Source organism: Anser anser (assembly GCF_964211835.1).
Source record: "Anser anser genome assembly, chromosome: 5".
NCBI classification, from domain to species: Eukaryota; Metazoa; Chordata; class Aves; order Anseriformes; family Anatidae; genus Anser; species Anser anser.
Window position 1 is genome coordinate 26,936,355 of NC_139725.1, and position 15,846 is coordinate 26,952,200.

Consider the following 15,846-nt stretch of genomic DNA (forward strand, 5'->3'; position numbering starts at 1 on the left):
AAATATATCCAGTAAGGCAAGTGTCATTGAAAATTCACATTTCTTTAACAGATAGACTCTACCTTTCTCCTTGTATAGTACCTGATGAGTAAGACTAGACATTTTGTAAAGAAATTCTACAATTGAGAAGTGTATTTAAGTCATTGAACAACCTAGTTGTGGAGTAAAGTTCTGTGCTGCATCCATCACTGAGTATGGAATACAAAAGCACATTCCTTACTGAAAGAGTTCCCAGGCATTGGTTCACCTAATGCACATTTTTTCCTATTAAAAATGTTGCTTTCGGTTCAGGTTTTTTCTCATGCTCTCCTTCTCCTGTCAGGGTAGTAATTTAATTGCTGTCTTTTAATTCACAAATGTGTCCTTTGCGATATAAACAAAGAAATGATACACTCTTTAGAGAAGGAAACAACATCACAGCAGAGGAGGAGGGAGAAACTACATTGCCTTTCTGCTGTGAGGTGGTATGCCATGTGTGCCTAATGGGAAACTGCAGCCTTCTTCCTCAGTCCATGCCTAAACAATTCCTTACTTTGTAATCTCCATGATTCACTGGTTACTTTAAACTGAGCCACCTATGCATATAAGTAATGCTTGTAATTTAAAATTTCAACTAAAAAATCAGCCTTACACTCTGTCCTACTCTCTAGGGTGACCATCTGCATTCTGATTTCTGCACCGATATTATATACAAGCATTCACATGAAAGACCAGGGATGTGGACCTCTGTTTGGCTTTTGGGTGAACTTTGTAACCAGTTGGGTGCATCTCTTGCTGGGTGCATGAGAGTGCACAGGCCTGAATATTACTTTCTTACATGGTGTCAAAAACAAAGACAAGAACAAAATATTCCTATTTTGATCTACTTTCACCCTCACAAGAAAAAAATGTATATATTTGTCACAGAAAAAAGTACGCATTTTAGTAAGAGCCTAAGTTGCACAGCATTCAATATTTAATTACTTATTCAATAGGCAACCTCCACTATGTACCTTTCAGCAGCAGTGCAAAGGAGTAATAACTTTAAGGAAGCAATTTTCAGAGATTACTATAGATAAGTGCATAGAGTTTCAGATGCAATCAGCAGTGTTTCTGAGCTTTGCAGTGATTGATTAAAGAGGCTCTGTTACTCAGCATTGGCCCAGACAGGAATAAATATCCTTAGGCTCTGAAGAGATCTTAAGTAGACCTTCCCTTTACAGCATGAGTATGTGTTGGAACTAAAATGGGAAGAGAGGAAAAGAACAAAAAGTTCTGTAAAGAAATGTCAAAGGCCATTAGAAGAGAGTTTTTAAAAAGGAAGCTGTAACATATGGCAAAATGGTCAGGGACTGCTATATAGAGAAGAGAAATATTCAGCTATTAAATGAAACTGACTGATTATATCTTAAAAGCAGTAGAAATTCAAAATTTATGAGGCTTGCCTGTGAGGTGTTTTTGCTTTGGTTAAAAGCTGTTGTGTATAAGTTACCAAAGCATGAACATTTGTTACTTATCTGAATTCAATTATTATTTTTAATTGGAAAAAAAAAAAAAAAACAACTTATTGTTCATATATTGAATATAGGTAATATCTTTTTTAAGCTGAAATATATATATAAAAAGAGTTGAGCAGGTCTACCATTTTAATGAATTGGATTAAAAATACTAGAAACCCCATGTGGCTTAGTAAATAAGAGAACATATTTATTAAATCAAAACAGTGGTTGATATGAGAATGATCACTTTTAGTCATATCACTTTAATGAGGTCATTTTACAGTTGATAACTCAAACCATTTAATACTGGATTAATTGATTTTTTTTTCTTGAAGTTATTGCTAAACAATATTCTTCTCTATTGAATCTAGTTAAATCTTTCTATATCCATCCTTATATCTCTATTTTACGTAAAAATGGCCTCTCTGAAAACTATGTGGCAAGTTTTTAAGAACTGAAAATTTTAAAATGGCTTAAAATGCGAAGTGTCTTTATGAACCTAGACATACATCCTTGATTTCAGAAATGCTTTCTCTAGCAGGGAAGCAAGCGCACAAGTTTATTCAATCACACGGTATCCTAGTATAGTAAGGGAGAATTTGACATGCCAGTTCCTCTTAACTAAAACAGTCTTAGCATAATGTGAAGGGTAAACAACAGGGCTCATTTCAAAATGAAGTAAAGGGCCCATTAGGCACTTAGTTCCTGTAGGCTCTTTAGAAAATTCAGTTACAAAGAATACCTAGTCAGGTATATGATGTTTTCTATGTAGCATATCGTCTGTTGGTGTTTGACCTAGTTCTTAATCTCATACACTATGTGCTTGATATATTAAAAATAGGTTGATATATAGCTATGATTAATTGCTTTGCAATTGAGGAACAAATACAAGTATTGGGCTCATGAAACGTGTAATCAGGAGTGCTGGATGCAAATCAGGGCATTAATCTCTTAAATGCTATTAGATACATTATCACTTAACTGCTGGAAATAATGGATTTGTAATTGATTTTTAATTGTTTTTTGAAATTATTCCTAGATATTTCCACATGTTTAATTTTGTATTTTGTCATGAGCCATGTTTAAGAATAACTGAGTCTGTAGATAAGAATCAACATATAATGACAAAAAGCGTAAAAATAAAAACATAAAGAAGTAAGTTTCTAGTATATTTTTCGTAGTTCTGATGTCTGTTTTGTATTACTGTTTTAAAGGTGCTTAGCATATTTCCAGGGGAATAACAACTCCTGTTTTACTCAAAGAAATGAGTTATTTACAGTAGTAGCTTAAATGCTTGTTATTCTAGAAAGCATATGCACCCCATTGGATGCATTAGAAGTGATGTTTTGCACAATACAGTGGTTGCACAAAGAAAAGAATCTTATTAATTTTGTCAACATTTTCATGGTTTTGGTTGGGGTGGCATGTTACTGGTAAGATGCAAGACTGCTTTGTTCTTTTCAAGACTCATCTACATCATTGGATAGAGAGAATTGCTTGTCCTGTTGGACAATCATGTCTTCATCTCATCTTCAGCTTGGTAAAAAGGTAAGTAGCAAAGCTGGACAAGCAATGTAGGCAACAGATGCCTCAACTGTATTGGCCACGCCACATTGAGCAAAACTGATGAAATTTCTGTCCAAACTGACTCTTGGACTTGGAAAAAATGTCTAGAATTGGAGTAAAAAATCTATCAACACACCTGTGATGTGCAGCACTGCATCCCTTGAGAGCATGCAAAGTAAACGATTTGCAGAGTATTTACAGTGATGTAGGAGTCTTTCAGGTAGTGAAGGCATTTAGAGTGTATGTCATTCACTGCATGGTGCTCTCACACACAAATAGGTGGAACTAGACAGTTTAAACATTTAAGGAACACTTTCTGGGAAATTACAAGGAAAATCAATTGGAAAAAATCAGGAAAATATATATTTACTAATCTATCTAACTAAAAAGTCCAAAGTATGGTTACATGAATTAGGTAAGGGCAATAATGCCCAATTTGCTGGTCAGTAGGAGCAACTCAATCTTTGGTGCAATGCAATACTTCACGAAGTTCTTGAAAAACTTTCCAAGCTCATGGACGTGAGGGATGACACCCGCAATAGAATGATCCCTTGGGTAGAACTGGGGTCGCACAAAAAAAAATAATGGTGAGCTTTCTTCTTGGTTAAAATTTTGCAGAACATGAACTCTCATATTGGAAACTTCTCTGACATGACCTGACATGAATGCATTTCTGAGAGTAGTCTTTTATACTCAGACAACACTGGGTGGCGTTGTGCAATCTATAACATTAAAAATTATTAGAATTTATCCAGATTTTTAAAAAGTTTATCGTCTTCTACTCCTCCAGGCCTTAGATTGTAAAAAAGTTGGGAGTAACTCACTGCCAGCTTGGATACACACACTTGTGCTGCAGTTACAGCTCCTGAACACACAAATGGATGTGATTATTGCTCAAAGGAAGTGTTTATGTCTTTGTGCATAATTAGCTCCACTGAGAAGAAGTCCTGAGAAGGACTTGGTTATCTTGTTAGACTTGTGGTTCAACAGGGTTGGAGGTAGTGAGGTAGAAGAGAGGGTTTTTCACTTAGTCATAAGCTGTGCTGGAGGCAAGTAAAATCATTAGTATCGACTGGCTGAGTGTGGGATTCCATTACCAGCAGAAAAGGAGAGATTCAAAACCTGACAGTGGTTTCAGAGAAATGCTGCTGGGTGGAAATTCCATCCCGTCCTGAAATCTGGCCCTGAGGGAACATGAAAGAGAAATAAATTTCTGTGCAGAGAAACAACACCCATACATCAAATGACACAACTAGACAGAGATTTGTATGAGATTCCCGATTGTATTGAAATTTGTTTTCCTTCCAGTTATTCTGTGCTTTATAGTTTCTAGCAAGTAACATTTATTATGAAATACTACTGAAGAGGCACATAGGCAAGGACAGTGTAAACACCTACCTGTATTTAAGGAAATCAGTTGAGTTAGTATCTAGATAATTCAAAAGAAAAACTGAAATACAAATAAAATGTGATGACTTACTGCCTTATACTGTCCCTGTCATCTCTCTGTATTTACCTCATTAAATTTTAATGTTTGTGACTTCTGTTCAACGTTGTATAAAGTACAGCATAATTGGTAGGACCCACCTGACTGAAGTGTATGTGACAGGACTTGATATATCTTAATTTTCAGCAAGTAACACAGCAAAACAAAGATAATCTTTTTCATCTCACTATTTCAATGGTAGTTAGCTAAAAATAAAGACAAGAAGATATTTAAATTGCAAGTTGTTTTTAAGAGGATGTTATTTCTTAGAAAATAAGGCTTTAAAATCTTTTTTTTTTTTAATTAAAGAAGGGAAAAAAAAAAAGAATAGTAATAAACTAGAGCTCTGGTCCTGTAATAGTAAAATGCATGAGTTGCTTTATTTGAATATATACAGAATTAGTAATTGTAACAGTGTATAAAACTTTGTCTCCGTCTCAAAAATAGATAAAACTGCATTTCCACTCCACCCTAAGTATGCATGTAGTGATGTTGATGAAAAGATACTTGCACAAGAATATCTTGTTTATTATAATACTGTACATGTTTAACTGATTTGATAAAGAATAATTGGAGCTATCCTGGAAATGGCTAACTTCATATAAAGTCAGTGTACAGACTATCAAAATGTTTGAAATGCACTGTATAAGATCCGCAGGGAAGGGGCTTTCTTTATTCACGTTTGTGCAGTACTGATTTTATTTTAGCAGAACTATTCCCACTCTTCCACAATAAAGCAAAAATGTGCCCGCTCTCAATTTTAGGCCCCCAGTTTGGAAGACTAAATTAGTGCTCTTCAGTCAATGACTGAGGAGGGCACTTCTAAGGGGCTATTCAGACTGTCTGTGCCAGAAGTCAAATTGCTGCCCAGTTTTAAGTGGTCTGGATTGCACTATGGAAGATTCCCACCTTTCCACATTAATGCATATCATTTAGGAAGCCTGCTCACCTATACAGAAATTTAATGTAAGTACATTAAAATTTCTTTCTACCAGACTAACAAGATAAGGATATGCACTTCACAGGCATGACATGATAAAAGCCACTGTGTCATTATTACTGTGCTGTATTTATTTGCAGTTAATAAATAGTCTGTACATTCTCTTAGAGCTCTCCTACATAATTATGCTTAGATGGCTGAGAATATAAACACATTACTGTATTTATCTTTTAAAAATCTGACATAAAACTGAAGAATCAGTCTTCTATAAAAACCCATCTGCTCCCCTGACATAGTTATACAATACTAAAGTCTACAGGTGTTTCACTGATATTTTTTGAATCTTGTTTAGCTTAAATTGAAATGCTAATAAATGTGTGTATGATCATATATATGTATATCTATGTAAAGAAAGACATTTAGATGGCATTTGGTTTTATCTTATACCACTTAGAATATTACAAAGCCACAAGGATTTTAATGGAGTTGCTGTTGATTACAAGTTAATTAGTATCATAATAAAAAAGAGGAAAAATAAGCAAGAGTGCTGATCATAATGAATTAAAAGTGTTAGCATATCCACACCGAAAAGTTTAGAAAATCCTTAAATGGATGAAATCAGAGCATTCAAAACCTTAAATCTTTATCTGCACTTTGTTTCCAAAAGTGCCAGTCACTTTGGGTATTTCAGTTTTCTGTACACTTGGTTTGTAAATCCAGATCTCTGCGGGGTACCCTTTAGTGACTACATTGATTATTCTTAGTGCTAACTACTGCTGTGCATCAAGTCCTAGATATTTTGATCTGAATCTGTCAAAATGGCATTTAAATTCAAAGAGTTCATAAAAACTCATAGCCCCTTTTCTAATTATTAAGTACTCTTCCAGTCAACTCTATGAGATCCGTTTAACTTAGCAGCCCAGGACTTAGTGGTAGAAGCTGAGCTGTAACATTCTGACTGTGCTCAGGATGGTTAGGTTGCCCTCAAGATCATTTTCAGCACCTGAAGCCCTGTAAGCCCTTTTTTTCTCTCCTGTGTGCATCTTATCTTTTTGTCCTGTCCCTCAGCTGGCTCTCCTTTGAAGCAGTCTTGGTCCTCACCTGGGATTTCGTAGGTGCAGCACATGAAGTGCAGAAGGATATAAGATCAGGGACAGCAAGCTGTGGAGCTACTTCTACTTGGTTTCCTGTGCTCAAGCCTTTCACACACAGAAAAGCTGCAAACACACGTAGAAGAGGAGGGGCTGGTGGAAAAGCAACACAACTGACTTCCAGCCCTGGCATGAAGGAAAATTCCTGGGGATTAGATTCAGAGCCCTTAAATGTGGATGTTTAGAAGCCCTGCGTTTATGGGCATCCTGTCATATTTCAGAAATGATATTCTCACCAATGTCACATAGACATAGGAGCACTGAACACTGCATAGCCCAAATACTGTTAAAAACTGCATACCTAAGATAACAAAGCAGTTTTCTGAAAATGTATTTTTTAGGTGTTAAAGTCTGAGCTATTTTCATTAATTAATCTTCATCATTTTAATTAAGGAAAAAAATGTTTAATTTGGACATTAAATACACTGAACATTTGGCTTTGAAAAATGAGTAAGTAACAAGGAGTCATCACCTAACAGTAAGTAAATAATAAATAAAGTCTTCTAAATACCACAAGTTACCTGTTGCTCTCTGCATGTTGCTTTTTTTCCTTGTCAGTCATGTAAAAGCAGTTATCCTAGCACCATGTGTTTGAAGCTTGGTAACTGACTTGAAAAGAGTGGGAAGGATTTTAACTTTTCAAAAATCAGCAGGTGGAAAGTGAGTTGGTAAAGATGACAGTTGACTGAAAAAAAAAAAAAAAAAGCAGCTGCCTACTCTTTACCCAAATGCTCTTTGGAGCAGTTGAAACTGAAAGATTTAACAGTAAAGGATGGAGCTTGCTTTGCTTCGTGCTATATCATCACATCCAGCAGCATTAACAGCATACGACAACCAGATTATCTTCTTCACAGAACGTGCAAAAGACTTGCAAGCTGTTCTGCATCAGATAGGCTTTAACACAGTAACTGCTCTAAGCGGAGGACCTCTCAAAACGTAGCTTTTGTTCTGCAATTAGCTTATGGTTTTTCAAGCAGGAAATCAGCATCAGAGGTGGTGGTTTTTCTGCAGCTAACATAACTAACATAGGAATTGTTTGATCTTTGCAGGTTTTGAAACGGATATTTTTGTGCACAGTCAATGGAGAGAGTTAAGTATCTCTGTAGCTACCTGAAATTATCTCATAAAACTACAAGTAAATGGATGTAGAAACTACTGAAACAAGCACTTAATCACATTCCAACAATTTTGTTTGCCTATTTGCCTATTTTGAGAGCTTAAATATTTATGAAAGACTGAAAACAAATAGAAGAAATAACATGCTTGCATGATAATATGCAAATAACTTTGTTTCCTCTAAAACATGAAGAAGGGAAGTTTTGCTTTTTTGGGGGTTACAGGATGTAGGGTATTTAAAGAAGTATCTGACTGGTAAAGGGAAAAGGGGAAGATCAGTCTGGCAGCTGTGACACTGGAACTGATGGAACCCATTCTTCCGTTCCTGGCACTGGAAAAATTTTCTCTGAAACCATGTGCAATTTGTAGTCTATTTCTATTTGAAATTTCTCTTTTTCACTTTTCCTTTCTGACAAAAATAGTTGCAAATACCATAATCTTCAAGGTGCAGAATTTTTTTTTATTTTGCTGTATTCCTTTATTTTTTATTCTTGAAGGAAAAATGGATTGTAAACGTTTACTTGAAAAACATACAGTACTCACAAGATATTGTAGCAGTTTAAGAGTAAATTAAAATTGGATGAAGCGTGGGAAGCTAAAATGACATGTAGCGTTTTTACCTTGACAGCCTTTCACTGGAGGTGGAACAGCTAAAGATCTTGACACGTCTTGACACCTTCAAGTGGAAGGCAGGTAATTTATTTCAGGTGCAGTAAGAATCTAAACATAATGTAGTCATGAGACCAAAAAAAACAACAGATATAACAGATATAACAGATATAACTTCAATATTTCCTAGATGAGTGCTGATTTTGTGTATTTTTAGAAGCAAACTTTTAAAATCACAATACATTTTAAAATATCATGTAAATAACTTATAAGTAAAAACAGTTACGTATAATTAATTAGAACTAGTTTGCATAGTAGAGTAAAACTGTGGGAAAAAATGTTCATTATGGGAATGTGGAAAATGGAGATTTTGGAAATGTCACATGAAAAACAGTGCAAAATTCCAGAGATCACAAAGAACAGAGAAAATTTAAGTATAGAGCAGTAGGTTCTTATTTACCTCTTTTGTTAGGTGTCTCAAGTAACTTTTTTTTTTCTTCTGAATTGCTGCGTTCTCTTTAGTTCTCATTCTCAGTGCATGTAGTGTATTTCATTCATCTTTTAAATTTTCTTCTAGAATAATTGAAAATAATTGATGAACAGACATAATCCTGCAAAATTAATAGTTTTACTACCTGGAATTTTATATACTTAAGTGAGGCTGTTGACTGCATTAATATTAAGTATGGTTAGTTTTCAGTTATCTAAGTTGATGAGAAATGAGACAACAGTTAAAACATACATAATATAATACTTAAATAACAAAGCTAGAAGAACACAGAGTGAGATGTAGAGATGAAACTACTAACCATTGAACACTTAGCTGTGAGGTGCAGACATTTTCAAAAGCCTGTAAGTTCACACATACATGGATATCAGCTAGGGAAGCTGCATAGCTCTAGTCCATTGGGATTGCTTTGAAGCCATAAACCCTGTCCCCCTGGGCTGGGTTACACAGGACCACACCAGGCATACCCACACTGTAGCCTGCAGAGATCCTGTTCCAATACTTGTACACGGAAAGGAGACCTGAGCTCCTCTACGCTTGCAACATGCTTAGTCTGTAAAAAAGGATTAAGATCCACCCACAAATAATAGAAAGGTATCTATATGTGTAAGAGGTTTCAGTATTGTGGCTTTGTAGGCAATAAGACTACTTGTAACTTCATTCACATATAACCTTTATGACAGTGAGATATCAGTGCTATTTATAAAAGTAACTGTAATGATAATAAGAGTAACAAATGTGACCTTACTACTGCCACCTACAATAATGCTGTGTGCTTTAAGTACTCTGCTTAGATAACAGAATTTCTGTTTAAAAACTCAGATATTTTTTTTGGAGAAAAAAAATACTGATTTTCTCTAACAGTTTGTCAGTAGACTATTCAGATCCAAAAGTGAGAGATAAAGAATTTATCCTGCTGTCTCTTAAAACAGTTACCATCATCTAAATTGAGGTCTGTCTGTTTTTTTCTCCATCATATTTACTAACCAGTCCTGACTTGTGAAAACGTACTTGTTGTGTTGGCTAAATTATTTGAAGGTATGCTCGCTGTTACTGATTTGCTCTTCAATATGAGCTGGACTCAACAACCATTAGAAGTGTCTGTTTGTTACAAACATAATAGGATGAGGCCCTATCGGAGAAACGTATGTCTAAGTCACACGGTACCACTGTTTCTACCCAGTTTGAATTACTGATATGTTATAAAAAGTAGGTTGCATAGGTCAGTGGGTGGTGAGTGGGATTGAATTTCAAGAGACCTGGATTCTGTTTTTAGCTTAGCTATTGACTGTCCTAGATAAGCCATTTTATTGATCTGTGCCTCTTCTATGTGAATACATGTTGCCTTCTTTATTTGGACTCTAGGGTTTTCTTAATATGTCCTGTCTCGTACTGGATTTGTGTAGCATCTAGCATAAGTAGGCTAAAATGCTAGCTAAGTCCAGCAGGCACAAATAAATATTTAAAAGTAAAGAGAAGGGAAAATAAAGAAGTAATGAAAATAACAACAATATTCTTGTTCATACGAATTATCTTGTCTACTTGAGGAAAAAAAAAAAAAAAAAGAAGTGGATTTGTATAAAGAAATCAGATTAAAGCAATGCCAGAGATGAAAAGAATGGAATATGAGTAGGGGGAACATATTAAGTAAACACACAAAATACTTACCTACTCTCCTTTAAGTATTTAGTAGAGAGAACATTTTACAGATGGAGGTTTAAGAGGAGCGCAGGACCACACCATAGGAGAAGGACAGGGGCCAGATTTCCCATCCCAGACACTGGGATATAACAACCCCACAACAAACAACTGGCTATGTAAGGGATGAGCATGGGATGACTAGGGGGGAAACTGAGGAAGAAAAGTCCGTGTTTGCTCTTCAAAGTAACTCTGCTTGAAACTCCACATCAGGTTGTTCCTAGGTCAAAGAGTGTGTTTTGATTACAGATATGCACTACAGAGCCCTCCAGTGACATGTACATACCTATGCACTGTGTGAACCTCAACAACAGCGGCAACATCAAGAATATTATTTACAGATTTTGTTTCTTCAAACACTGTGGTATGTTAAAATAACTTATTTCTGCCTCACTGCATGCACAAATACCCCATTCCATGGGAGAAAGAGAATGGGGTTAAAAAATGGAATCTGTGGCTTCTGTTCTCTGCTGTATTCCAATCCTCCTTTGAATTTGCAGATGAAATTTAGTTACAGCTTTGTCCACCCTGAACTCTACCGTAGATACAGCAACATGAGCCTCAAGCCTGCAGTGAGGCTGCTTCCTAAGACTGCATTGCAAAATGATCTAGTGATCATTGTAGCTAACAATACATTACATTTGTAAATTATTTAAATTCTAAGACAATTGTGAAAGTGGTTTGAGACAACTGATCTGTAATGAAGAAAAATACTTCTGTTACATTCCAATACGTTAGTACCCTTCAAACTGATTTTAAAAACCAAAGGATACTAATTGTGTAGGCACAGCTTTAAGCTTAAAAACCTTTTTATGCAAGAAATTAAGTCTTCATCAGGAAAATAACTGTTGAAATCTTAATATCTTTCAATGACAGCCACATTTGAAGAGCAATTTTATAGCATAATGATCCTTGTTGCATAATTTGGACAGGCTTTTGTTCTCATTTTAATTTCCCATACACAGCTTGCTTTACCAGCTCTCCTTCCCACACTGATTGGAAAGGAAAGATCAAAAGTCAGGAGAGCAAACATCAAGATTTGGGTCTGGAGTTAAACTTCTAAAGATTTCAGAATAGCTCCTGCTTCAAATATGCTGTGACATATCTGACTAAAGCCTTGGGTGCCTAATAAAAGACTTGGGCAACTGCATTTCAGCTGAGATCCCACTTCAGGCACAAGTGTAAAAAAGCAACCTGTAAAACCCCCACTTGGCTTCCACTCAGGGCTAGAAGTATCTAAAATTCCTGCTCTTTGAATTTTATATTCTCAAGGCATCTAGAATATGAACATGTCCAGAACGCATGCCAGAAAAGAGGTATTTTTTTCTTTTCTACTTAACCTCATATCAAAGGTTGTCTGACATCTTGAAATTAGTTCCTTAATCTAAACCCTCTTCCAGTAGTGTTCTGATGGGCTTCCTCAAAATAGGCCTACAGGACTGGGTAGCCAATAAAATGGAATTTAAGATTCTTGTTTTATTATCAGTGTAACTGCAGGAGAGTTCATAACCATCTTTCACACAATTTCATAATAGTTACAGCATTTCCCAAGGAATGGAATTTTATTTTTTTGTGTGTTCAAAGAGTGAAACAAATATTGTTCTCCCATTAGAAAGCCTGTCTAACTACCAGATATTAGTCTACGATGAAGAAGTGAGGGAAATGGAAAGAAAGGAGACCTTCCACTCCTTCTAATAAAGATGCAGCACGGAGGGAAGGAAAAAAGAAGATAAATTCAGTGAGTCAGAAAAAAAAAAAAAAAGTAAGTGCAACAATATGACTCATTCAACAAGTTAGTATTAGGATACTCTGGCTGCCATCCCTGCACCAAAATAGTTCTTTTATTTTGTACTGAACTCTTAGCTGGCTAAAAAAAATAATAGCAGTCTTTGGAACATAGAACTAACATTTTTTCTTATTCCCTTTATCCTTCACATTCTCTTTCCCTCCCTCCCGATCCCCATTCCAGTAGAGAAATAATAACCTCTCTTCTACTGCTAACCTGGTGATTCGGGCATGTCAAGTGGTGAACAACAAGGATTTGAGCTCCCCTGAAGTAGAAGAAATAACAATACATACTTTTAAGTTTCATAATAAGTGCTTTATTCAAAAGGATAGAAACAATGGAAAAAAGAAAGCTATGTTCAATTGTTTGGAAAAAGTGATTAGGGCACCTGCCTAGAGTGGCCAGAGTTCCTTTTTTTTTTTTTTTCTCTCTAAACAAAAAGAGTTATGCTTCTTATGAAGTGAACACAGACTTCTGGATTCCAGTCCGGACAAAGCATGTAAATGCTCCCGAGCTTTAGGGGCTGTTATCTTCCATTAGTTGCCAGGCCGCCTGGACCAAGATGAAGGTTTAGAAGAGACGTACAGGTATAAGTACATACCACTAGCTGTGCTTAAATATAGCTAGAAAGAGACTGGAATTCATGATAAGCAGATTGATGAAATGCACTTTTCAGAATATATGAAAAGAATAAATAGCATGTGTGAACAACCCGAAGTAAAAATGAAAATGCCTCCTAATTTTCACTTTGCTCATTAAAGATGTCCAGTGGTCCCTTTAAACTCCTTTAACCCAGCATTTAAAATGACACAAGTGTAAATTCACATGCATGTATCATTTTGGTGAATATCTAGAAGTGTTCTTAAAAGTTATTAATCTTGTTATACATTTTGGGGGGTGAAAAAGACAGACCTCAATTTAGATGATGGTAACTGTTTCAAGAGACAACAGGATAACTTCATCGCTCATTTTTGAATAAATGAATTTATCTATCTTGCAATAGACGCTTTGAGAACTTGCTAGGGAAGTCTGCAGTCTCCACCGATACACGAAGAGATGCAGCAGCAGCTAAGACCCAGATTTCCAAATAAGCTTGTATTTTTCCAAGATATAAATAAACAAAAGCGTTTATGTACACTAGTAGGAGGGTAACTGTCATTATCCTACCTATATCCTTAGATTAGGTTTTCAGGTAATAGCTCTTGTAAGACCATCTGGTACAGGTGGGGAAAAAAAAAAAAAAAAGATGTCTTTAGGCACTTGGGCTCTTTTTCAAGCTTAAAATAAACACTGGGTAGAAAAGGTAAAAACAAACAAACAAACAAAACAGTTGAAAACTACTTAAAATTGTCATTAAATATATCCATCACTTAGGCTAGTTTTGCTTTGTATGTCTTGAAAGTAAAACCTAACCATAGAATTGCTATCCTGAATAGAAACAGACTGTTATCAATATCTTCTCTGAGAAATGGAGCATCCTAGGAAAATTAAATGGAGTTAAAAGATTATCTACCTTGAGACTAATTATCCTGAATTACCAAAATTGCCTAGGATGTCAAAAAAACACTGACCAGTGATTCTACCTACTGTAGGCTACTGTTCACAGAACTACTAAAACTTTAAGTTTTACTGATAAACAAAACCATAATTTATAGGACAGTGATTTGAATTCTGGGAAATGTTTCCTGGGCTTTTGAATGTATTAGGCACTTTGGTCCTCCCTCAGAGTCCCTGTTGTAGTACATGTATATTAAGGTTGAAATATGCACGATCAGCTTATATGTTAGCTTTAGACATTTCCTATTTCTGTTAAATATTTTGAAATATTTAAACTGCAGAATGCAACTCCTGCCTTTTCATTTTGATTCTTTTCTTTCTGCGTATCCCTGTCTTTGATGTAAAGATATATAGATATATATATATATAGATATATATAAAAAAAGACGTAACTAGCACAAATGCAGCCTGAACAATGCATAGAGAGGACAACAGTGAATTGGAGTAAATAATTCCTAATTGAGAGATAAAACCAGGAAGAGGCAAGAACGAGGAAGGATACTCAGAATAAACTATACTAAAAGTCAGACACTGAGGACATTGGCGTGTAAACGTTCCTCATGCAGTTAATTTTCAGTTTCTCTGGGTGGTATGGTCCAGCATATTTTGCTGCCCTGAGCTCATTTGGTTGAAGAGGTAAGGTAGTACCAGTGTGAGGGATACTTATGCTCTTTCCCTCCGAGTTCTGAGTTTGTTCAGGGAGTAAGTTCTGTTTTCCCTACTCCTCATGATGTTACTAGCTTGCTGAAGGAGCTTGTTTCTGCTTTCTCTGGCTGAGTTTCTAGTTGTCTCAACCACTGAATGTTCTGAGTGGTTACTGAAATGAGAATGTTAGTAAACTGAAATGAGAAGGTTAGTAAACATTTGAGTTCTTTTTTAAAGCTCTCAGTTCTGGAGTAGCTTCTATAGTTCACAAAGCCCTATACTAATTTTAGGTGTTTTGTTGTTGTTGTTGTTGTTTAACTCCTAAAATGTAAATATTTACATGTAGTGAATAGTGAAAAGGGGTGGGTGTCTGTACAAATACATTTGCACATTACATGTTGGATGTAAAATGACGTGTAAACTTGACCCTCCTGATGACATAAGTGGGTTATAAAATTTACTTCATTAAAGACAGGGTTTTCACGGTAGCCTCTGAAAATTAGAATTATTTAAAATGTCAGAAGCTGGGCGCGTCAATTCTTAGACAATTTTGCAGAGGAAGAAAAAAAAATCCAAATAGATGTTTACCTTATTTTTTTAGCTCAGTTTTGAAAGAGTGTAATAGATTTGAGTTGGGATGCTAGAACTGGTTCCTAAATTAAATGCCTAGTTCTTATATGCAAAGTATTTTTCTGCCACAGTCTCTAATTGTAAATAAAGCAGAAATGTGTTAAAATTGTCACCTAAAGTATATTAAAATACTTTGTGTTTTTGACAAAATACTTAAAGCCACAGTACTATCTATTGTAAAAAATATAAAAAGACCTCAATCACTTTTTAGGTGACAACAAAGAAACCTAAATACTACACTTATTATCATCGTGTGTTTTTTCTTAGTTATTTCTGAACGGAAAAGACTTTATATGGAACTTTAAAATATTTATCAGATCACAGCTCCCTCTTGTGTAACTTGTCATTACTACAGAAAACTAAGTTGGATAGTGATTACTTAAATTAAATTCTAAGATATCTATTTTATTCTTTGAAGATTTACCCTATTGTGGGACCCTTGAGGAATATTCATTTTTTTGTATCATCACATCTACAATCAAACTGTGTTTGTATGTGTTAAAAATAAACTAATTTATATTCTATAATCTTAAACTTGGGCTGTTTTATTCTTTTATCTCATCTTTACTCAGGCCACTTAGAAGTACAAGAGACTATTTTGTATTTGATATATTTCACTAAAGTAATGTTAAATTCTGCAAGGATGGGGTCCTATATCTATTACGTTTACTCTTGT

General features: G+C 35.3%; 1 long non-coding RNA gene across 4 annotated transcripts in view; it reads left to right on the forward strand.

Annotated features, from left to right (window-relative positions):
- Nucleotides 1-15,697, forward strand: part of LOC310900937 — a 36,859-nt gene extending 21,162 nt beyond the window's left edge. Inside the window, exons 5-7 of one of the 4 annotated variants that reach the window (XR_014585468.1) lie at nt 2,944-5,496; nt 6,539-7,710; nt 8,366-15,697. This is a non-coding gene — a long non-coding RNA (uncharacterized lncRNA). The remainder of the gene's footprint in view (nt 1-2,943; nt 5,497-6,538; nt 7,711-8,365) is intronic. The other 3 variants (XR_014585469.1, XR_014585470.1, XR_014585471.1) reach the window with 3 other exon arrangements.
- The last annotated feature ends 149 nt before the right edge of the window (nt 15,698-15,846 follow it).